Below are 26,355 nucleotides of genomic sequence, written 5' to 3'. Positions count from 1 at the left end.
TTTAAACCATTTTGCGATACTGCTGTTGAATTGAATTTTATGGTTTAAGTGCGAAGAACGTGATATTTAATAAATAATGGTAATACACAAAATGTTAATAACGTCCCTTTGGGCTTAATATAAAATCTGAAAGCTTTCACATTTTTTTAAGACTCTAAATTATGTTGATAATTTATTAAAGCATATGGTTGTCGATTATATACGACTAGCTACATTGTATAACCTACAGAAGTTTAGATACGGTTATAGAATTTAAAATTGTTTACATCCTGGTTATAATGCAGTGTTTGGTGTTGCACTACTAGAACATGAAACGCAAGCAATATTGGTGGTCATAAATATTATTGATAAAAGAATTTGGTGGTTTAAAATAATATTAATCAAATTACTTGTTGAATAGAGTTATAACAGACGCTTTAACGTTGAGATAATTTTTAGAATAATTTTTATGTTACTGCACAAGAAAATAGTGTTCGACCTGTCCGACTATCTTCACGTAAGAATTCAAATCAAAACATAAAAATTTTATTTGATAGGCTCGTCAAATATTACGCTTATTTCTAATGTAGGCAGGTTCAGTAAAATACAACTTTAACATAATTTTGATTCAGAATATTTGGTACACTGGCCTCACCATTAGCTAGCACGTCATGTATTTGATACCTATGCGAAATCCTCCAACGAGCAGAATACAAAGGGCAAAAAAGAGCCGCTAAAAATAGGCCACGCGACAAAAAGAGAGGAAATTAGGTAACTAAGGGTTGGCATCAGTTCTTCGCATCAATGATATTTCATTTAATAGGAGAACACGATAGTTCATAGCTATGCAATTGAAAACGGTTTTCATGGTTCACAAAACTGTCAACTGTGAAAGCAGATGTGTGCTATATATTTTTTAAGAAAATAGTATAATACGTACAATGCTTACGTTACATCAGTATGGCGTTACTTACAGGCAAATAAACGCCTACTAGTTCTCTTCGATTGCGACCTACTTCGATGTTATCTATACGCTATACCCTTTAAATTCATTTTTATGAACTGGCTTAGCAGACCAATCTTTTTACTTCCTTGCACGAAGTTAAGGAAGCATTGTAACCGCGAAAATTTTCGGGTATCATATTTCGCAGAAAATATCCATTTTGACCATTATCCAATGCAATTTAACGATGATTTTGCGTGACATCTAAACGTATGGACAGAATAAATAAAGGACTCTTTTTCCCAAAACAGTTAAAATAGATTCAGAAGAGATTTTTTTAGTGACGTCTGTACGTACATACGTACGTACGCATGTATGTATCTCGCACAAGTCAAAAAAGAGTAGCATCAGAACGTCGAAATTTTGTATATAGGATTGCTATATCATGTAGTTGTGCATCTCCCTTTTCAGTCGTAATCGGCAGCACCAAAAGTATATATGTATCTCTCTCTATAATTTATAATAAGAAAACGTTCCATATACCATCTCCAAGGAACCACAAATTCAATTTAAAACCATGAATGAAAAAAAAATTAGTCAGAATTTAAATTAGTATTTAAATAGTAATTTCAATCGCCTTGTTTAAAAACAAAAATCTGCTAAGAAAAATCTTTAATCGCAAAAATACCCAAACCGAAAGTAAATACTTAAATAGTTTAAGTATAATTGTGAATTTTTTGCTTTAAAAATGATTGAATTATGTTGCTTTTAATCATCAGATTAAGTTTTTTATACCTTCAGTTAATCTGCATGCAGTAGTTGTAGAACTATTAACAGTTTCAAAGTTGTTTAAGTGCGGCTAAGCCAATTTTTTTTACCGTAGTAGCCATATTTGTTTACATTTGAAACTTACCAGAATAGTGAACTTACTTTCTGCACCTTCGGTGTCTTTTTGCCGAATGGAACAAAAAGTAAACTTTCAGTTTTGTTCACCGAAAAACTGCCTCCTTGCCCGCTGGCCGAATTGCTTGCTTTTGCGTAGAAACTCTTGTGACAAATTTTTTTGTTTATTTTTTTTTTAATTTTTATTTATTTATTTTATTTTTAACCGTATTTGGTGTTTTATATTTTTTTAATTTTTAACTAAGATATTTTGAAGTTTTATGTATTTTTGTCTTGCCGCGAAGCGAGAACTGAATTAACTGAATGAGAACTATATCTCTAAAGAAATTCGAGGAAATAAGTTTAAATGAAATGCACCTAAAAATACGTATAATTTAATATTCCGTACAAAGGAAGCCATGTGGTGTACACATGCGATTTTTTTTAAACTTCTTTTATATCTTTGGCTAAGGAAGGAAGAGGTTAAATCGTTTTAAAGTCCAATCACATGCATTAAAATAAAAATATATAAATTTGAAATGTTACAATACGAAGTTTGGTGTGTTTTGAAATCATTCAATAGTGACGAAACTCTCGGTGGACGTTAAGCAAATCATCGCTAAATAAAACGGAAACTTGAGAAGGATGTAAAAGAAAACTAAGTAAGAACATAAGGCACGCTTAGTGCTTACTATTCAGCCAACAACTTGTGGTGAAATAACTTACAATAATGGCAAGTCAAACGCAAAATTTAATTTTAATGAACTAGTAGCCAGAGGATACACAGATCAATTAACGCGAAGTTTGCTCAAAACCTATTAGGCTTCGATATTCAATAATCGGCAATTACAACGCATGGCTGAAGACTACAAATCTTATCCTACCTAGCAAAATCATGGGCTCGAAAAGTAGAACACGTTCTGTCTTACAATCTTAAAAGCCTCACCCGAAATACAAATGAAATAATTTGCATTCTGGGGACAAAACGAAAGGGAGAAGTGACAGTAAAGATGCGAAACATGAAATAACTGGTTAATTAGCAAAAGGGAACCTTATAAGAATGTTGGATGGTTGGTGTTTTTTGGCACAAAACCCCATGCAGGTTATATTGCGCTAAATAAAATGTTGTGTATTCTCAAAACTTAAAATAATAGACATTAACACATGTACCACTCAGTACATTACTCACAGAAATTTAAAAAAATGTTACATATAAGTATAAAATAGAAATAAAGTTTAATAAACCTGAAATAAAATCAAACACATAAAATTCTTTTCCGAAAACTAGGATATGAAAAACCATGAAATACAGACAGAAAACGCTATAATCAAAGTATAAATTTTACTTATATTTATCTTCAAACCATGATATTATTCGTTTTGATAATATGAACATAACTAGATTCCAGTTAGACCTTGTGAATCAAGGCAATCAAATAACGTGGTAAAGCTTTGTAGCTTTTAAAAAGTTAAAAATGTTGAAATGTGGCTTTTCAACATTAAAATCTTTTGCTGAAATCTCACAGTTAATAAATTTCGAAAGCAATTAAAATGTGTTTAATGGTTAAAACAGTACTGCATTCAGCACATACTGGTTCAGTTTTGCACATCAATAACTACACTGCGCCCCCCCCCAAAAAAAAGGTTTGGTTTGGTTTATTTAATTATGGCAAAGCACACTAGGGCTATCTGCCTAAGGGGAGGGATGCCTTCGTGGAGGACTTTCTAAGGGAAACTGGCTCCTATACACGTTACACATGGGGAAAACCACGAAAACGCCCATGCAGCCAGCCCGTTCCCGGGATTCGAACCTCGGACCGAACTACCAGTGTTCAGCGACTTTACCGCTCGACCGCTGGTGGACCCCCCCCCCCCAAAAAAAGGGGGGACAGTTATATATCTTTCGTTCTAATAGGCCGATTAACGAAATTCAACTTGCGTGTTTCATGTCTCGAAAGCGCGAATTAGGATATGTATTACATTTATATACAGCATTGTTCTAATAGAGGTATTTTGACACAAAATCGGACTTTGTTCTGAAATAACATACCAATTTTTTTCCATGTTTCCATTCTACGACTCAAATAACGCCAAACTACCAAGTTTTGTAAAAATCGCACGAGTAGTCTTTAAAAAATTAGCTCTCAAAATATCAGCTCCTCAATGTTAATTCTGTTTAATAAAAAAAGAGAGAATAATAAATATGTACCAAACTTATTGGATTCTTCCTTTCACATTTCGAAATTCCGGTTCATTCCAAATAAAATTCACCCATTTTTTGATGATTTATTTTTAAAATTTGTGTTTTTAAAAAAATTTTATAAATTTTTCAAAAAAAAATTTGAATTACAATCTGTAAAATTTTTACTAAGCATACCTGCAAAAAATTACAGTTTCTTACTCAAAATTTCCAAAGATATACGTGAATTTATGTATTGGCGCGTTTTGAAATTTGGCATATTTGTTGAAAGCGATAAAACACCAAATGTGGTTTAAACACTTTGATAAAATTATTTAAAAGTAGGAACGAAGTGAATTTTCCTCGCTCACGCACAGTGTAAAAAGGGAGGAACGAGGTGCCTTTTTTCTCCGAAGGAAATTAATATCTAGGCATAATTTAAATCTAAAATCGAAATATGGGAAAAAAGTGGTACGTTATTTCAGAAAAAGTCCGATTTTGTGTCAAAATACCTATGTTAGAACAACGCTATATGTAAATCTAATATATATCCTAAGTCGCGCTTTCGAGACATGGTAAACGCAAGTTAAATTTCGACAATCGTTCAAGTAGAACGGGAGATATAGAGCTGTCTTATTTGTTTGCGTGTGTGCAAAGTATACCTATAAAAACGTACGTGGCCAGGTTGAAACACTGTCGAACCTCGATATGTCTGATAAAAGGACATGAAAGATTACTAGACACTGAATTAAAAAAAGAACAACGTATTGTTTCTTTATATTCTGAAGACAGCTGAAATTGAAGATGTCTTTTATAGGTTTTATATTTCGTAATTTATTGGTTAATCACAAAACGATATAAAAAACAGCTGTAGCGAAAGCAGTGGTATAACTTTTCCAAATCGGCGATTAAATTTGATGAACGTTTTAATTAGCTCTCATACCATGAAATTTAGTTTTGGATAATATTTTTTAACCTGTCTACTCTTTTACCATTTCACCGTTCAAACTATATAAATCATTACAGTGGAGATTATGACCAACAGTTTGGATGACCAGAAATCTGGATCTACAGCACAACTGAACAGCCTTACGAGAATTCCAAGATTTCAGTATACCTGTGATCAGTAATAGAACCTCCGTCAAAGATATACAACTTGTAGCGGCCATTTTTCTAATGATTCCATCCCAAACCACATCCATGGAAACGGTATTCTTCGTGAATATGAGAAGGCAAATTGAGTGTTCCCCCGCTCCCTACTGATCAAAATACGTTCAGAATTATAATTTACGCTGTTATCTGGATCAAACAACAAACAGTACCTAAAATTCTAAAACCAACGCTCTTGTAGTTGTTTTACGGTTTCTTTGAGCTGACAGTGACACAAAATGATATCCAGGTGCAATTTAGCTGTTTGCCGCCTTTGAATGGTTCTCATATTCAGAATACGAATTAAGGGGGGGGGGGGGGGAAACTGAAAGTTTTCAGATTTCACATTACGCCCAAAGGGGTGTTTGGTCCAAAGGGCCAATTTACCCTAAAGGATTATTAATTTCGTTTTGGCATTTTGCGTTTATTCACTATAAATGGCGAATTATTTTTGAAATTGTTGCCACCAAATATTATCGCCCTGTATTTTATTTAAAGAAATTAAATAATGAAGAATTCGCGTGAATGTATGTATGTTCCTCGTATAGTGATAAAACAACGGTACCTGGAACCATCAAAATTTAAATGACGTAAATCTTCTATAGAATATGAGCATGCGGAAGCCCTAATTTGAATTTGAAATTTGTTTTACGATAGAGTTCATATTTCGTAACACTTCAACGAATTTTTGATAAAAAAAACTAAACGATTTCAAAGCGAACAATGACAACACTGTAAGGGGGGGGAAAACATTTTTATCTCCAACGCGCGAGATTCTGTATCGGAAAGGTACACTCATTTTAAAATTATTTTGCGATATTTCTGTTGAAATGAATTGTATGGTTTGAGCATGTAGAACATGATATTTAATAAATAAATGTACCATACAAAACGCTAAAAAACGCCTCTTCCTGATGCCCATATTTGGTGGAGAATTAAGTTATTCAAAATTTGATGGCTCTTTATCAGAATGCGAGAAACATACACATATTTATCCAGATTCTTCATTATTCAATTTCTTTAAATACAATACAAGGCTGTAATATTTGTTGGCAACAATCTGAAAAGTTATACAGCCTTTTAAAGATTTTTAACGCAAAGGCCAAAACCAAATTAATAGTCCTTCTGGGCTAACGCCCATTGGCCTAATAAGCAATCAAACGCAATTGTAAAAATATACGATTATGTTGCAAAAGAACTTAAGTTCTGTTTTGGCTTGAAGGTTAAATGTAAATTCTGTTAATGTTTGCCTTATAGTATGACTTACAAAACACTTAAATTACACTTTCACTTAGAAGATTATTAGACGCCATTAACATTAAAAAAAAAGCAGCTGATGAAACATTTTTTAACAAGTTAAATGTTATATTCTTTCACGCTTTGCAACTAAGGATTCTAAATTGCATTATTTACTGAATATTATTATTTATAACAGATATTTTCTCTAATATTTTTTCACCACCTCTAGATTAGATAAGAATGACAGTAAGCTCTTCCAAAAATATTTTCCTTTCTTATTTAGATAAAGGAACAAACGAAATAAAGCTAGTGGCAAATAAGAATTCTCATGCAAATGATAATGGACCTAATGTTATATCAACACAGTTCACCATTGTCACAAATCCTCAACAGAGCTCTCTCGCATTATGACTGCAATTTGAACACGGCTTGACATTTGCACAACGGTTAATATACGAGCTAATATACGAGCTAATATACTCCTATGAAAGCAGAATAAAGTGTTAGTACCGGTCTATAAATGAATCTGATATCATATCTTAAAACTAGTAAATCATCAACTACTTATACCATGTAATGGTAACTAAAAGGCACACTGTGTTTCTTGTTTTAGGAGATTATAAAAATTCTGTTGTCATTCCCTTCTTTCCATCAATTAGCTATAAAGTTGCACATAGTTTTCAGAAATTTAACTTTCGGGTTGTTTATTTTCCCATCAATAAAACTCCGAGTTCCATACTCAAGGACCCGATTCCGGATATGAATTCCTGGGGTATTTATAGGATTCCTTGCCAGTGTGGTTTAATTTACATTGGTCAAACTAAGAGAGCATTTAAATTTCGCGTCAAGGAACATGAGGCATATATTAGAAAAAAGGAAAGACAGAAGTCTTCTGTTGCTCAACATTGTTGGTCCGAAAATCATACTTTCAATTTTTCTGCAGCCAAAATTATTCAAAAAACGCCTTCCATTGGAGAACTGGATTTTCTAGAGGCATTTCACATTCAAAAAAATCTTTCTGTTCTAGTTAACGATCCTAATTCCAATCCACCTTTGCCTTCGGCCTTTAAAGAAATTATGTTTTAGTTCTGGTTTCATCAACAGATGACGCCACTTGCTTATTCTTGTCCAGGCTTTCTTTTCTTATCTAATCATTATTTCCTATCTTGTTCATTTGCGGTTTTACAGCTGAGGATGGTGGTTCGGTAAAACCATCGAAACTAAATCCTGCGAAAATTTTGAAAATATAACGCTGATTTTTGTTGTTTGACTTCTGAATTAGTACTTATACCATGTTATTAAAAGACAGTGGAACCTCGAGATACGGGTTTAATTCGTTCCAGCATTGAGCTCGTATAGCGAATTTCACCTATCTAGAAACAAACTTCCTCGTTGAAAATAAAGGAAATCCAGTTAATCCGTTCCACACCCCAAAAATATCAACACAAAAATCAATTTTTCTAATAAATAACACTGGTAAATAATATAACCGTAGTTTATCTTTATGATAGCTTCCGACACCGACCTTAACCGCTTCTCATTAATCCACACCAACAACAGCTTCTAGGAGTTTTTGGACCGTGCTTGGATGTAACGGTAACTCCTTTAGCCTACATTAAGTAGTTTCTTAATTTCTTCAAGCTTCTTCAGCATAGTGCAGATCGTCGAAAGGCCGCAAGCCTTCGCCAATTCCGTCACTCTTACACCAAGGTTATGTTTATCTATGATTTCTTTCTTAATTTCAAAGGCCATGGCTTCCTTATTTTTCTTTGCAGCACTATCCGAGGCATCGAGAAATAATTATTTTCACGTTAAATGTAATAAACAATTAACACATTGAGCACCAAGCGTATTTCTTAGACAATCGCGTTCAGGCCACGCGCGCCGCTTAAAAGCGCTGGTATTGTAAAGCGCTTAAAAGCGCTGTTTGGAACGTGATTCCTATAGGCATTCATTCAACACGTTACGCGCAAAGTCTGTTTTGTAAATAGTTACATCCTATAGAAAGCTATTACGCAGCAGAAAATTAGCATTACTGAATTTCGGGAAGAATTAGCTTACAAGCTGTGAAAAAGCTGTGAAACCCTTACAAGCTGTGAAAAAAAAAAAAAAAAAAAAAAAAAAAAAAAAAAAAAAAAGACAGACATTCCATCGAACAGAAATGCAAAAATATCTAAAAAAACGACAACATAAACTCCAAAGAAAACCGGGAAAAGCCTCTGAAGTACGTAAATAGTACTGTAAATTATGCTATGAGAAAAAATGCAACAGAAGTTGCTAGAGTAATGGCCAGAAAAAAAGACTAAGAAAGTTGTCACATTTTGTAATCGCTGTAATGGAGAACCGTTTTTATATTTACTGTGTTTCAATGAAATCCATTACTCCTGTAATGAATCAATTATGGACTGGGTTACATTTGTGATTGTTCACAATCTGCCATTGGAAAAAAAAAGTACATCAGTATTACCCCTGGATAAATCGGAAGAGGTTTTACAGGTTATATCACAAACAGTCCATGTCTTTACTTATTATAATAGGGTATTAATTCCATAAAACAGTGTAAATTTTATAGTTATATATCATGTTACACGCTGTCAGCCAGCGGCGGTCGACGCGGCCTAAACGGAAAATCTAGTGTCAGCCACAGATGGCCGACGTGGCGCTCAACGTGTTAACCGCTCCTCATTAATCCACACCAACAACAGCTTCTAGGAGTTTTTGGACGGTGCTTGGATGTAACGGTAACTCCTTTGGCCTGCATCAAGTTTCTTAATTTCTTCCCGCTTCTTCAGCATAGAGCAGATGGTCGAAAGGCCGTAAGTCTTCGCCAATTCCGTCACTCTTACACCAAGGTTATGTTTATCTACGATTTCTTTTTTAATTTCAACGGCCATGGCTTTCTTCTTTCTCTTTGCAGCACTATCCAAGGCAACAATCTCCTTGGGAGGCATCGTGAAATAATTATTTTCACGTTAAATGTAATAAACAATTAACTCACAAGCGCACAAACAAGTAGATCAAAGAACACCGAGTGATCTGACGAGGGGATTTCTCGAATCGAGTCGGATCGGGAAATGGCGCCACGCATACCAACAGCCTGGCTCATTCCTCGTTACTCGAGTGAATGCTCGTATTTAGAGGCTAATTTTTCGCCCATATTTTCCTCGCATCTCGAATTTCTCGTATATAGATGTGCTCGTATTTCGAGGTTACACTGTATAGACATTCATCCCTAAAAGTGATAAAAATTCAGTTCCAATTCTGATGCTTGGTCACGACGCAGAACTCACAGGAAAAGACCAATGATTCGAGTAATTCTAGCATCAATAATAAAAATAAACTAACTGTACACACAAAAAGTGGTAGTACACATAAAAGTACACACGAAGTACACACAAAAGTGGGACAGTTCTATTTCTCCCGTTCTACTGGACCGATTGTCGAAATTTAACTTGCGTTTACCATGTCTCGAAAGCGCGACTTAAAATATATATTAGATTTATACGTAGCATTGTTCTAACATAGGTATTTTGACAAAAAATCGGGCTTTTTATGAAACAACATATGAGTTCTTGGCTCTAATATAGAACTGGGTGTCCCTTCGATTAGCGATAAATGTTTTTTTTAATTTTGGCGATGAAACCTCATTTCTGGTTAACCTGATAGTTTTAACTTTGTTTTAACTTCCTGATTTTTTTTTAAAATGAAAATAGATTGATGTGTACATAGACAAATTTAAGGCGGTGGGCAATGCCTAGTTTGTGCAATTCTGGGATTTGTTTAAAGCGAAAACAGATCGATGTGTACATGGACACAGAGTTTGTGCAATTCTTCGACTTTTTATTTTGGTTTTGTGTAGCGGCCATTTTAAAATTGTGCCTTCCTGGCGCCGATCTTGGCGTCAAAAAAGAATCGCCAAAAACAAGGGGCACCTAATTGTAAACGTTACCCCCCTTTTTTCCCCTTCCCTATATTTCGATTCTACGACTCAGATTACGCCAGAGTGCCAAGTTTTGTAAAAATCGCACGAGTAGTCTTTAAAAAATTAGTTCTCAAAATTTCAGCTGCTCCATGTTAATTGAATTTGGTATATATTTATCAATATCTCTTTTTTTATGAAACTTATTTGATTCTTTCTTTCAAATTTTGAAATTAAGTTCATTCCGAATAAAATTCGCCCATTTTTAATGATTTTTTTTAAATGTGTATTTTCCAATAATTTTTCGAGAAAACCTTGAATCATAACCCATAAAATTTTACTATCATCTTAAGGTAGACGTATTTCTAAGCATACCAGCAAAAAATTTGAATTTTTTATTCAAAATTTCCTAAGATATACGTGAATTTACATATTGGCGCGTTTTGAAATTTGGCATATTCGTTATAAGCAATACTAACGCCAAATATGGTTTACGAACTTTGTTACAATTATTGGAAAGTATAAACGATGACCTTTTCCCGCTCGTGTGCAATGAAAAAAAAGGAAACGAAAATATGTAGCCATAAATTAAGAAGTTCGCCAAATGAATTATTCTTGGCGCAAACTGAAAAAGAGCGCCAAGATAAATTTTTAAATTTCTCCATAAATTTCTCAGCAAAAATTATAAAATATCTAGGCATAATTTGATTCGTAGAATTGAAATATGGGAAAAAAATGGCATGTTATTTCAGGAAAAGTCCGATTTTGTGTCAAAATACCTACGTTAGAACAACGCTATATGTAAATCTAATATATTGGGTTGGCAACTAAGTAATTGCGGATTTTTTTTTTTTTTTTTTTTTTTTTTTTTTTTAGAAAATCAAAGACAATTTTTTCATGATTCAATTTTTTCTAAATAACTTTATTCTGTAATGTATTGCCCATTTTGATTATGACCTTTTGCCATCTTTCAGGCAGCATCATAATCCCACGTTCATAAAACTTCTGGCTTTTATTAGCAAAAAACTAAATCAGGTACGATTTGACATCATCATTATTGAAATTTTTACCATTCAAGGAGTTTTGTAAAGATCGAAACAAAAAGTAATCAGATGGTGCAAGGTCAGGACTATATGGTGGATGTGGCAAAACATCCCAACCAAGCTCCAATAATTTTTGCCGAGTGACCAAAGATGTGTGTGGCCTTGCATTGTCATGATAGAATACAACACCTTTTCGATTTGTCAATTCGGGCCGCTTTTCTTCAACTGCATTGTTTAATTTCGTTAGCTGTTCAATGTAGACATCAGAATTGATCGTTCGGTTGGGTGGTAAGAGTTCAAAGTAGACAATTCCTTTGCAATCCCACCAAACTGATAACAAAACCTTCTTTTGATGAATATCAGCTTTTGATGTTGTTTGAGTTGGTTCACCTGGGTTGCTCCACGATCTTTTCCGCTTGATATTGTTGTAAACAACCTATTTTTCCATCCCCAGTTATCAGTCGTTTTAAAATCGGATCATTTTCATTACGTTTCTTTAGCAAATCGCGGCTGTTAATGCGTTGCGTTAAATGCGTTTCTTTCAGTTCGTGAGGAAAGCATGTATCGAGTTTTTGAACATAGCCAAGTTGTTTTAGATTTTCAATGAATGTATGTGATACATGAAGCTTCTCTGCAATCTCATGTGTTGTACTGTGACGATCCGAATCGATTATTGCTTTCATTAGATCGTCATCAACTTCAACTGGACGACCAGGGAGTTTTTCATCTTTGAGTGAAAAATCACCAGAACGAAATTTGGCAAACCAATTTTGACACTGCCGTTCCTTTAAGGCTTCGTCACCATAAACAGCACATAACTTTTTATGAGCTTGCGATGCGTTTTTCCCTTTGCAGAAATAAAAAAGCAAAATATGACGAAAATGTTCCTTTTGATTTTCCATTTTTCAACGAACGCCAAACGAAAACTACGCAACCTATCAAAAAACGTTTTTTACTGATCGACAGCTGAATTGCCAACTATCAAATAACAAAACGTGTTTTACATTTGTACTACGTCTGCAACCCTAAAAATTCAACTGAAGCCATCTATGAGTGAAATCCGCAATTACTTAGTTGCCAACCCAATATATCCTAAGTCGCGCTTTCGAGACATGGAAAGCGCAAGTTAAATTTCGACAATCGGTCCAATAGAACGGGAGATATAGAGCTGTCCTATTTGTTTGTGTGTGTGCAAAATGTACCTATAAAAACGTACGTAGCCAGGTTGAAACACTGTCGAACCTCGATATGTCTGATAAAAGGACACGAAAGACACTGAATTAAAAAAAAGAACAATGTATTGTTTCTTTACATTCTGAAGGCAACTGAAATTGAAGATGTCTTTAACAAGAGGAGATCGTGTACTTCCGAGCTTTCAATGAACCTTTTTGAAAGAGGAAGTGAAGACATTATTTAAACTATGTGCTCAGCATTGCAGATGAGATAACGTGCTTACAAAATTCATCCGAGCATTACAATCTGTTCTCAAACTATCACACAGTTTGCATATCTGAACATCATATGCCACTGCATCTCGGCAGGTCATTAATGGAATGCTGTGTTGGGAAGTATCTGAAATCTACCGTTAAAAGAACAGGAGATTCTGAATGCTTACGATATGGCATCGACCAAACGTTAGTTGTGTGTCTTATTAGTGACAATAATTTGCATATAATTTTCGCAATATCGTAAGAAGTTGCAATGATCTTTCTTCGTACATATTAAATATCTGAAATAAATAAATAATTAATCTTGTTTGACCTTTCTTAAAGATAGGTAAGGAAGAAGGTATTTCTACATAAATTTCAGATTCAGGCTGCAAGAATACAAATCATATGAGGACCTTGCTAAATCCGATATATCCCACAAATTCATTTTTGTTAAATGTTCCGGTTTGAACCGAAACTTTCCTCTGCCTCGGAATGGCAACACAGTCTGAACTTGATTTTGATTTGTTTTGATGCAGTTTGAATGCTGCCGAGGAGACGTATGTTTTCTCTATGAGAAATAGATGACAAGCTGTTATAAATGCAAAAGGTATGAATACAAAGTATTCAATTTTGTTCCCACATTTTGCTGTATGATCTTGCCAATACCTTTTTGACATCCAAATTTATGTTTTTGTTGTTTATTTTGCGTAAAAGGCATATTAAAATGAAAGTTTCATTAGGATTTGTGTCTTTATTGCCTCCTGTGTTCATTATGCCCAGCCAAAATTATCAAGGATTTCCTTTGTTAGCTAGATTGATCAATTATAGGCAAATGCCAATACTTTTTTTACACACTATATGTTATGCATTAATAAGAAATGCAACAAGAAACAGAAGTCCAGTCAGCACATACTAACTTCAAGAAAGAGTTACAAGAAGCAAACACTAGGAATATTTCATACAAGCAGAAAACACACGCTTCTCTTAGACTAGGGATAAAGTGCAAATGATACAATTGATCAAGGAGTCACCCCCCCCCAACACGCACACACTCTAAACATAAGGCAAGAAAATCCACTCCGAATTCGCTACCGACAAAATTTTTGTTGCTGAAATATGTTTGTTATCAACTCGAAGACTAAATGAATTTTCGTCACTTTGGTTGATAATAATTTAATATGCTTTAAGCAGGATTGTTAAGTCCAAGACTAAGGATAAATTTCAAGCTGAAAATATAGTAGATGTGGTGGTGTATTTAATTATGGCAAAGCACACTAGGGCTATCTGCCTAAGGGTAGAAACTGACTCGTATATACGTTACACATGGGGGAAAAACACGAAAACGCACATGCAGCCAGCCCGTTCGCGGCATTCGAACCTGTGACCGAACTACAAGTGTTCAGCGACTTTACCGCTCGGCCGCTGGTGGGCGAAGATATAGCAGAACCAGTGGCGGTGGAATTCAGCCGACTCGGACTGATTCAGCAAAAGCAGTTTTTAAAATGCTTTCAGTTCGGCGAACCGGTTATTAAAAATGAATTGCGGTTTTTATTTAGACAATTTGACGCTATTTAGTTGATAATTTTATTATTTAGGCAGCGATCTTTCTTTTAAGAATTTTGAATTTCCTTTACCTAAACACCTTTTGCAATCAGTGCCCAGATATTGTTTCTAATAACTGCTCGTAAATGATTTTTTATAGCATTTTTGGAGTGATGAGGGCAATGCAATAATTTTCTTCAAAGAAAATGTGTAATGTGGACGCCAAACATTTTTTGCTGCTCTTCATTTAAACTTATTTCCTAGAATTTCATTACAGATATATTTCACATTCAATCAATTCGACAATTCACGTCGCAACAAGGCAAAAATAAATAAAAACTCCATCATTAAAAATTGTAAACTACGGAAAAACTTTAAATACCGAATACTGTTAAAAAAAAGGTTTTTTACGATTAAAACTAGAGGTTCTACACCAAAAAAAAGCCATTCGGCCAAGGAGCAGGATGACCAGATTTTCGGTTCATACAACTAACTGAAAGTTAACTTTTTGTTTCCACTGTGCAAGAAAGCACTGAAGTTGTGTACCAATTCACTAGTTTACTATTTTACCACGAGTTCCAAATGTAAATTAATAGTGGCCTCATTAGGTCCAGCGCCATTCAAATTTTAAAATTGATCATAATTCTACAACTTTTCCGTGCAGATTAACTAAAGGCATAAAAACCTTAACCGAAAGATAAGAAAAACATAATTCCATCACTTTTTAAACCAAACAAGTGCACAATTAACCAACATATAAGAATAAAACACAGAGTTAACCGAATGGGTATACATATATATATATATATGGTGCGACCGATTGCAACAAAAAAATGGTGGTGCACAACAACATGTTATAGTACTTCCATATAAGAAAATTCAACTTTCTACGACTATTCTTTTTTGAGTTATGCTAGTTTTTGAGTTATATACGTACGGGCGTCCCGAAAAAATTTCTTTTCAATCCATTTCAAATCAATTTTACAATGTACTTTGGAGCCCACCAGCCGCCGAGCGGTAAAATCGCTGAACACTGGTAGTTCGGTACGAAGTTCGAATCCCGCGAACGGGCTGGCTGCATGGGCGTTTTCGTGGTTTTTCCCATGTGTAACGTGTATACGAGCCAGTTTCCCTTAGAAAGGCCTCCCATCCTTTATTCTGTCCATACTTACTCAAACATCAAAATACATCAAATTTAACATCAAAATGGTTATTTTTGTTGAAATATGATACCTGAAAGTTTTCGCGACTATAATACTTCCTTTACTTCGTAGAGGAAAGTACACTCATGTCCATAAATTAAGGATAATACAAAATCAGGCAAAGGAAGAGTTAGAAGCAAAACAAATTTGAGTTATTTGTAAAGCTTATGTATCAAACAAAAGGTAAAGAGCAAAATAAGATGCTGTATGTTTGATATTATTAAAAAAATAGCGATTTTTTCCCCCTGGAGCAAATTACAAAAAACACCTATTTACAAAAAACCAATATTACATGTTTGGTATGATTGTTAATACATTGTATGTCTCCCAGACGATGCAATACAGTCCGTACAACGCCTAGGCATGCTGAGTATGAAATTATCGATCTGATCTTGGGGGATATTACACGACTCAAAAAGCAATGCTCTCCGAAGTTCCGGTAGACATGTAAAAGGAGGTTGACGGGCTGCAACTCGTCGGCCAAGCATGTTCCACACGTGCTCTACTGGATTCAAGTCAGGTGAGAATGCTGGCCAGTCCATACGGGTGATATCCTCCGATTGAAGGCATTCGCTTACGATGTTTGCACGGTGAGGACGGGCGTTGTCATCCATAAACACAAATTGTGCGCCCATGGCGCTCCGAAACAAAAGTACATGTTGTTCCAGAATGACGTCACGATAGATTTGGCTTGTCACTCCTGCACTACCGTAATGGTGTTTTCTTGATGGTAACGGGTACTTGGAGCTCTCCATATGAAAGTCCGGCGAGAATTAGACTGCAAGCTAAACCTGGACTCGTCGGAAAACATCACACAAGCCCACTGTTGCGGTGTCCACAATGCATGCTCACATTCAATCAATTCGACAATTCACGTCGCAACAAGGCAAAAATAAATAAAAACTCCATCATTAAAAATTGTAAACTACGGAAAAACTTTAAATACCGAATACTGTTAAAAAAAAAAAGTTTTTTACGATTAAAACTAGAGGTTCTACACCAAAAAAAAGCCATTCGGCCAACGAGCCGGAAGACCAGATTTTCGGTTCATACAACTAACTGAAAGTTAACTTTTTGTTTCCACTGTGCAAGAAAGCACTGAAGTTGTGTACCAATTCACTAGTTTACTATTTTACCACGATTTCCAAATGTAAATTAATAGAGGCCTCATTAGGTCCAGCGCCATTCAAATTTTAAAATTGATCATAATTCTACAACTTTTCCGTGCAGATTAACTAAAGGCATAAAAACCTTAACCGAAAGATAAGAAAAACATAATTCCATCACTTTTTAAACCAAACAAGTGCACAATTAACCAACATATAAGAATAAAACACAGAGTTAACCGAATGGGTATACATATATATATATATGGTGCGACCGATTGCAACAAAAAAAATGGTGGTGCACAACAACATGTTATAGTACTTCCATATAAGAAAATTCAACTTTCTACGACTATTCTTTTTTGAGTTATGCTAGTTTTTGAGTTATATACGTACGGGCGTCCCGAAAAAATTTCTTTTCAATCCATTTCAAATCAATTTTACAATGTACTTTGGAGCCCACCAGCCGCCGAGCGGTAAAATCGCTGAACACTGGTAGTTCGGTACGAAGTTCGAATCCCGCGAACGGGCTGGCTGCATGGGCGTTTTCGTTTTTTTTCCCATGTGTAACGTGTATACGAGCCAGTTTCCCTTAGAAAGGCCTCCCATCCTTTATTCTGTCCATACTTACTCAAACATCAAAATACATCAAATTTAACATCAAAATGGTTATTTTTGTTGAAATATGATACCTGAAAGTTTTCGCGACTATAATACTTCCTTTACTTCGTAGAGGAAAGTACACTCATGTCCATAAATTAAGGATAATACAAAATCAGGCAAAGGAAGAGTTAGAAGCAAAACAAATTTGAGTTATTTGTAAAGCTTATGTATCAAACAAAAGGTAAAGAGCAAAATAAGATGCTGTATGTTTGATATTATTAAAAAAATAGCGATTTTTCCCCCTGGAGCAAATTACAAAAAACACCTATTTACAAAAAACCAATATTACATGTTTGGTATGATTGTTAATACATTGTATGTCTCCCAGACGATGCAATACAGTCCGTACAACGCCTAGGCATGCTGAGTATGAAATTATCGATCTGATCTTGGGGGATATTACACGACTCAAAAAGCAATGCTCTCCGAAGTTCCGGTAGACATGTAAAAGGAGGTTGACGGGCTGCAACTCGTCGGCCAAGCATGTTCCACACGTGCTCTACTGGATTCAAGTCAGGTGAGAATGCTGGCCAGTCCATACGGGTGATATCCTCCGATTGAAGGCATTCGCTTACGATGTTTGCACGGTGAGGACGGGCGTTGTCATCCATAAACACAAATTGTGCGCCCATGGCGCTCCGAAACAAAAGTACATGTTGTTCCAGAATGACGTCCCGATAGATTTGGCTTGTCACTCCTGCACTACCGTAATGGTGTTTTCTTGATGGTAACGGGTACTTGGAGCTCTCCATATGAAAGTCCGGCGAGAATCAGACTGCAAGCTAAACCTGGACTCGTCGGAAAACATCACACAAGCCCACTGTTGCGGTGTCCACAATGCATGCTCTCTACTCCAGGCTAACCGCAGGCGACAGTGAGTTGCAGTAAGTGGAACACATCTGATAGGTCTACGAGCATATAGACCAATCTGCCCTAAGCGTCTGTACACGGTCTGCCTTGAAATTGTCGTACCAGTGGCTGAAGAGAGCTGACGAGACAGGTCTGAGGCTGTGCTCCGCCTGTTTCTTTTGGCAGTAACTGCCAAATACCGGTCCTCATTCCGCGTTGTAACTCTGCGGCGACCTGTGCTGTAACGTCTACTCACATTACCATCATTTTGGAATCGTTGCCAAAACCTGGAGATGACACTCTGGGCAATTCCAAATTCGTCTGATACTTCCAGTTGGGTACGCCCATATTCCAGACGGCCGATAATTCTACCACGTAAAAAATCATCCAAATGCGTCCTTTGTGTCATAACTATTCGGTTATTGCACTGAAATGCTTGTAAAGCTCCTGCGAACAATTTTACGTTTTCGCCTGTATTCCTTATATATCACTCTCTTACACTCTCGTCATTGTGACGTACCATCGGTGTCATATGGTTACTTCTTGAAATTTGCATACAATTCTTGAAGATGTGTGTAGTGATTTTACAGATGATATATTTATTTTAGAGTTCGATTTCCGCGTGACTCCGAATTATCCTTAATTTATGGACATTGAGTGTAAAAATCTTCGGAATATATATAACTACTTTTTCTATAACACCCTTTCAATTTAAAATCATTTTCAATATTGATAAAAGTTTAATAATTTTCGAAAGTGACACTAGTACTAGGCTGAAATTATTCAATGGCCATACACAACAGAACATGATCATGAAATAAAATATCTTATATGGTAAAAAAAATATATTTATATGGTAAATAAAATATCTTATATTTTGTTCCTTGCAAGATCTATTAAATTATATGCATTTTTGCTGGATTTCATTTAAACATATTCCCTCGAATTTAATTGGAGATATATCTCTCATTCAATTAGTTCAGTTCTCACTTCGCAGCAAAATTTATACACAAAAATACATAAAACCTCAAAATATGTTCATTAAAAATTGAAATATATGAAAAAAAATATCACCAAATACAGTTAAAACAGTTAAAACAGCAATTTTTACAATTAAAATTAGAGTTTCTGCACAAGAACGAGCAAATCGTCTCGCGGGAAAGAAGGCATATTTTTCTGTGCGCAAAACTGAAAATTTATTTATGGTCCCACTCAACAAAAAGACACTGCAGGTGCAGAAACTGACTTAATTCGTTATTCTGCTAAGTTTAAAATGTAAACAAATATGGCTGCTTTATTAGACTTAGCCGCACTTAAACAACTTTTAAATTGTTGTTAAGTCTACAACTATTGCATGCAGATTAACTAAAGGCACAAAAACTTTTATCGGAACATAAGAACAACATAATTCAATCATTTTTAAAGCAAAAATGCACAATTTACCAACATAAAAGAGGAGAAAAAAAAACAGAGTTGACCGAGCCGAGTAACAGAGCGGGTATATATATTTATATAATTTGAGTTCGGCTGATTATTACCAAAAAGGGAGGTACACAACTAAATGTTAAATGTTACAGCAGTCATATATGCAAAATTTTAACGTTCTGAGGCTACCCGTTTATGAGTTATGCGAGATACATATATGCATACGGTATGTACGTAAAGACGTCACTAAAAGAATCACTTCCGAATGCATTTTAAATCCTTTTTGCAACCCGATTTGGCAAAAAGGGTCCTTTATTCTGTCCTTACGTACAGATGTCATTCAAAAACATTAAATTGCAATCGATAGCGGTCAAAATAGATATTTTCGTGAAATATTATAACAAATTTTTCGCGATTGCAATTCTTTCTTCGTACAAGGAAGTAAAAAGTGCGCTTCATTAAAAAGTAGTTGCCTAATCGAAATCTAAAAATTGTGGTTTGAAAAGAATACGAAGAAACCTACAACCTCTACAAAATTACAACCGCGCTTAGAATTTTCCGCAGACTTCCACAGAAATAAATAATGTTGTTTTTTTTTTGCTGTTACAAACGCATATTTGACTATCATTTCATTAATAATTTAATTCACCTCGTTGCTTGTTAGAAATAGTAATATCATTCATGATTAATATCCTCACCTTAACATAAGTGAGTGACTCGGGATAAAAAACGTGGATCATTGCGTTCTTTTAAATAAATTTCAACATATAACCGTACACAAAAAGATTTAGAGGTTCAAGGATGACAAAAATTTCAATTTCCGCTGCACAATTTGTTCGCGATTAGTATACTTTTTCTTCTGTCTTTTAAAATGCAAGGATAAATAGCTACAGCTTTGTTTAGCCTTGATGTAAAACGGATGATGCAGGAGTTGGCTCGACTTTGAACAAATTAATTAGCAATCTTTGGCAACAAAAAACGTGGCGAACCAGCAGAAAGTCAAACAGGCTTAAGGGAAGTAATTTCCGTTGTACTGTTTCAAAAGAACATCCTGTCTTTTCATGGATGGGTGTGGACCAAGAATGGAAACCGACAGATCCGTAATTGAGATGAAATGCGTCAGATACTGGAATAAAGGGGACGGCGCGTTAAATCTGTAAAGTGCTACCGGTGTTTCAGGAATTCTAAAATATTGAAATTCTTCCAATGTAAATAAATTTCTATTATTTAGGTTTGACTTTTCGCCCGCTTCATAATTCGATTAGTTTCCCATTCGTTCTGCTAATTTTCAGCTTAAGCATAATTTTACAGTAACAAAGTAGACGATAAATGTATTTAAAACTAAACGGTAAATAGTTTGGAAGTAGTTAGCCCCCGATTCTTTAGCGAAAATGACATTAAAACTCACTGCGGTATCAACTGCAAAGGAATGAGAATGGGGGCATTAAAAAATAGAGAATAAATCAAACTTTAAAGTTGTATATATGTCACCGGCAAAGTATGAAATTCGGCGTCCTGTAGAATGTCTAGTCATTTTATAGAATGCCGAAAACTTTCCGCCAATGTATGAAACGATTAAACATTTCAAACATCGCCCAGGCATTTTATAGAATGCCTCATAGTAAGGTCCCAATCACATTATGTTTCGGCTACGCGGGACTTGACGTCTGTTATAAATTGATAGTTTGTGCCGTTAGGCGGCGCTCCGAACATCTTGTCTCGGTTGATGTTCTGTAACTTGCTTTTAGTTTTGACGGAAGATCGAAGGTGTTAAGCCTAATAATGATGAAGGCGTTTGCCTAACAATAATGCTTGTAGCAATTGTATTATATTGTAAATAAAATGTGTGTATTAATAAGGAGACGCAATGATCAGTTACCTCTGGAACTAATGCTCTCTGATAGTAACCGGAATTAGTTACTACAACGTCGAAAGGGACAATTCTCAAGACCCACACAATTCCAGGAAACACACGTAGCTAGGTTACCATTCCCATTTACTACAAAGACTTGAACGCCCAGCAGTATTGGATTCTCGCTCAAATTGGGATCACGTGATCCTTCAGAAGCAGAACTTTCGTCTGATTGGTTGTCTCTACCCGGGACATTTTCGGTGAGGTTTGAAAAAATCCCGCGTAGCCGCAACATTGTTTCCGTAGCTAGGCAGGACTTCGCTTCCAGCGGGGATCTTTTTTCTAGGAATCCTCCCGTTTAAACCAATGCTACCAGAATTTCGTTTCTCAGAAAAGTCCCGTCTAGCAGGAACTGTAGCCATATGTGATAATCTCTTAACGGTCAGCAGGCTTGGAGTGTATTCGAGAGGCCCGAGGTTCGAGACACGCCAAAGGCACTGATCATTTTTCACGCGTCTCAGCATCAAAAATCCTAATGTCTCTACAATATGATACTCGAAATTTTTCACTATTACCTCCAGTTAATGCGAAATGCACAGAAAACAGCATTATATATTATACATCAAATACAGTAAAATGTTGTACATTCTTATTAAGCTGGGCGCATCAGGAGTGATTCGGTTCCAAAAAAACTACTGTGGTCATACTCAAAATATAGCAGACGAAAAAAACCACTGTAACGTCAGAACACCCGTGTTGGGTGAAAGCAGACAGGTCGTCTTTTAAAATATTGTTCCTTTTTTTTTTTTCTTCTGACACCAGTTGTTACGTTATTTTCTTCCTTCACGTTCGTACGAGGTTCGTATGGATTTGGAGTGAATAACGACGACACTTGATGAAGCATCGAAACACATTTTATTTAGCCAGTACTAATCAGGACAGCTCCAAAATCACGTTACAGTCGTCGAAGAACTACTATAAACACGCTGACACAATCAGCGACACAGCCTTCGGGTTATCAGGCTATAACGGTGGAGACTGCTTCACTGCAAAGCACCAGAGTACAGCTCTAGACTCTGCTCGGTCGTTCTCGGAACTCCAAGTACTCACGAGACTCTCCACGCTACAACTCGCGAGCACTACGTCACACAAAGCATGACTCCCGGCTCTTCGGGTCAGTCGTTCCCGGAGCTCAACACGCTCTCTCAACGATGCACTAACCGCGACAAACTAAGATACTCTCTCGATGAACTCCACGACCACCTCGGCGCTAGACTTCGAGACACTCGCTCAATGACTGACTATCAGCTCGCTAGACGAGGCACGCGCACACTCACACACACACACTAACTGACTGCGAACCAGCAGGGTTTATATGGCTTTCGGCTTGTGTTCGAGAACATTCTGGGCTAAACCGGTAAGAATTCGTTCCAGAGAAGGTTCTCCATCCGTCCATGGCATATCGCCAAATGTCGCCAAATGGGCGATATGCCATGGACGGATGGAGTCGCCAAATGGGCAATTTTGCCAAATGGCCAAAATGTCGCCAAATGGGCGATTTCTCGCCAGATGTGGCAATTCTACCTTCCCTTGCCATTTTAGGGCAACCCTAAAACTGCTTTGCGGGGAAGCTATCTCACCGCGCCTGTACATTTCGTAACAATATTTACTTTGAAAACTTAAGAAATTCTTGATTAAATATTAAAATAATTGAATCATTACAGCCATAATTGATACAAAGACGCTAAAATGCGTCTGCTTTCACTCGTTTACAGCATTAAAAAACTCTTTACACAAAGCTCTCTCCTCGTTTTGTTAAAACCTGGAAAGAAAATAATTAGTCCCTTATGTCCGGGACCACACCAGGGGGCGTTACGCTGCACCTTTCTTCTAAAGGTCTGCTTTCCATTCTGTCTCTGGCAAGCGGGTAGTTCTCATTAAGCACCTGGAAGTCCGAGGGGTGCATACGTCTGAACGTCACACCACAAACAACTTCTTGCGAGTAACGAGTAGTAACAGCAAATAGCAGTCACGATCAGCTACATCATATAATACTGTGGTTCTTTCAATTAACCTTACTTGCATCTTCTCTAGAAAGTACAGATATTTCCTAGAATTGCAAGAGCCAGCAGGAAAGCAATAAAAGGCTTCAATAGTAGATGAAACATTATAAACTAGCGGAAGTACTCGATGCCAGTTAACTTGGATTGAGAGGCCCTCCTCACGCATGATTTGGCGATTGGGCCCCCTAAAAACCCCAGTATATAAGTTAAAAAAGGGAGTATATAAGATATTTCTCCCCGCCTTCCTAGCGTGCCTTCGTGGAGTAGTGGTTCTGCACTATGGGCCGGTATTCCAGAGGTCCGTGGTTCGATTCTCGGCGAAGGCGATTGTTCATTTTTCATCTCTCCGGCTTTTCCAATTAACGTAATGTCTCTACAGCTATTTTTATTTCATTGCAAAACTTAAAAATTCTTTATTAACTAATTAACTAACTCTGCGATTTGAAAGCCAGCAGTGGCAACAATTCTCCAAATAAAGCAGATTTTTATCTCCAACGTGCGAAACTGTTGCCACTCGGGAATTTTTTTTTTTGGGGGGGGGGATTAAAGGGGCTTTGTCCCTTAAGGACTATCGTTTTCGTTTTGCGATTTTGCGTTGGTTTACTAATGTCCGTTTCACTTTTTAAATTGCACCCACCAAATTTTAGAGTCCTGCATTATATTTGAAGAAATTAAATAATGAAAAATCTGCATAAATGTAATAAATGTATGTGTATATCTCGCATTCTGATAAAACAACGATACCTAGAGCCATCCAATTTTGAATGACGTCATCCTACTGCGAATATGGGCATGTGGAAGCCCAAATTTGAAATCTGGAATTTGTTTTATTATCGATTTCCTATTTTGTAAAACTTTAACGAATATTTGATGAACAAACTCAAGGATTTCCAAGCGAGCCATGGCAACGTTGAACAGAAGGAAACATTTTTATCTCTACTGAGCGAGAATCTATATCGGAAATTCTAAAGATAGGCTCAATTTAAAACTATTTTGCGATTAAGACACAATAACACGCCGAATAAATACTAACTCAGAAGTCAAAACCCAAAATTTTTTAGTTTAAAGGTTTTTTAGTTAAAACTAAAAAAAACCTTTAAACTAAAAAATTTTGAAAATATAACGCTGATTTTTATTGTTTGACTTCTGAATTAGTATTTTGCGATACTGCCGTTGAACTGAATTTTATGGTTTAAGTGCGAAGAACGTGATAAATAAATATTTAATAAATAAAGGTAAGACAAAATGTTAAACAAACGCCCCTTTAGACGTAATTTAAAATTTAAAACCTTCCAGATTTTTAAATGTGGGCGTCGACCTTTCCCAGGATACAGAAAAAAATTGTAGAAAGTTTGGTGATGATAGCTATAGTAATGACTGAGCTAATCACGAATAAACAAACACACAATCATTCTTCTTTACATATATATATATATATAAAAAATCAAAGCTTTACATCAAAGGAAGGTGGGGTGGTGTGTATTGAGGATACGGCAAAGCACACTAGGGCTATATGTTTAGTGGAAGGGATGCCTTCGTGGAGGACTTTCTAAGGGAAACTGGCTCGTATACACGTTACACATGGGGAAAACCACGAAAACGCCCATGCAGCCAGCCCGTTCGCGGGATTCAAACCTAGGACCGAATTACCAGTGTTCAGCGATTTTACCGCTCGGCCGCTGGTGGGCGAAGAAGGTGGGGTCATTATGTGAACTTTCTATTTATATCACTGTTTAGATCCTATGCTTTTAAATATTCCTGTAAATTGTTATTGCTATAGAGACAGGAATGAACTGTAATAGACAACATAGTAAAAGCTCTTACCTATAACAATCTCCAATTTTCTTGTGCTGTGTGTTCTAGGTTTATTTGCTACTATTAGCTCAAAGAAATCATTGAAGAGCTTGGTTCCATCAATAACGTGTCCCAGTCTTCGAATACCTAGTGATAAACCAGTCAAAATTATAAGCAAAAAGTTATGAATAGAAATTTTTACATAAACTTTTAATAAAGTAAATGAATTAAGAGTTTTTGAGACTATGTTCATTAGCAAAATAATTCCACACACTTCACTGTTTTTAATCACGAAGATTCAACTATTTAATCATGGAGCCACATAAAAATTACGAAACAGTTTGTCTACTGGAAAGAGAAAAATTTAAGAGACAGAAATGTGGTTTTAATGATTTACTTCACATAGCTCCGTAAGATATTTAAAGATAATTAATTAATATATAAAATGGCGTCTTCATTACCTAAAAATAAAACTCCTTCTACGGATTGCTCATTTCATCGCATAATGCGCTAGTGGGTCAGTGGCGAAAGAAGACAATTTTGCACCGAAGGCAGAGGATGTAAATTTATATTTCATACGTAAGATACGCTCTAAGTCAAGTGTTTGAGGTGACCGCACATATAACTCACTCGTTTATCTGGCAGCGGAAAAGTTTCACCTCAGTATTTTCGCTAATAATCATAACTGTGGTGAAGAACTTGTCGGCCTGTGAGTTTCTTGTCTGCGGCTCGAGGTAAAGTTAGCTTTTCTTAACTTGAGTGGCAGTAAAGTTAACTCATGCAACAAATAACAATCTCTTGATTGAATATTAACTGTAGAATTCTAATGCGCTTATATTTTCGTTCTTTTTTCTGAACGGCGCACAGTACACGAGCATAGAACAGTCGTACAATGCACATGCATATTAGAGGTTCATTGATTTTGGCAAACTTATTATTCTGCATGGGCACACATAGTTATCCCACACTGGTTATATTTTAAGCTTACTATTTGGCGATAAAATATATTCCAAAATTTTGAATTTCGGATGTGTGTATCATACCCTTGGTTTCACTGTTATTTTACCTTTAAACTAATTTACAAAGATAAATTATA

The 26,355-nt window shown here is 35.9% G+C and overlaps 1 protein-coding gene across 4 annotated transcripts in view; it reads right to left on the bottom strand.

Annotated features, from left to right (window-relative positions):
* Nucleotides 1–26,355, bottom strand: part of LOC118196986 (protein phosphatase 1 regulatory subunit 16A-like) — a 166,441-nt gene that overhangs the window by 75,195 nt on the left and 64,891 nt on the right. For all 4 annotated transcript variants that reach the window (XM_085822864.1, XM_085822865.1, XM_085822866.1 and 1 more), the window contains one exon: nt 25,290–25,406. The gene's annotated coding sequence lies outside the window, so the exon portion shown is untranslated. The remainder of the gene's footprint in view (nt 1–25,289; nt 25,407–26,355) is intronic.

The sequence above is a fragment of the Stegodyphus dumicola genome, chromosome 8 (assembly GCF_044657685.1).
Source record: "Stegodyphus dumicola isolate Sdum_Otavi_A_Nest chromosome 8, ASM4465768v1".
Lineage (NCBI taxonomy): Eukaryota > Metazoa > Arthropoda > Arachnida > Araneae > Eresidae > Stegodyphus > Stegodyphus dumicola.
The sequence above is the reverse complement of the archived record's forward strand: the minus strand, read 5'-3'. Positions and strand labels throughout refer to the sequence as shown.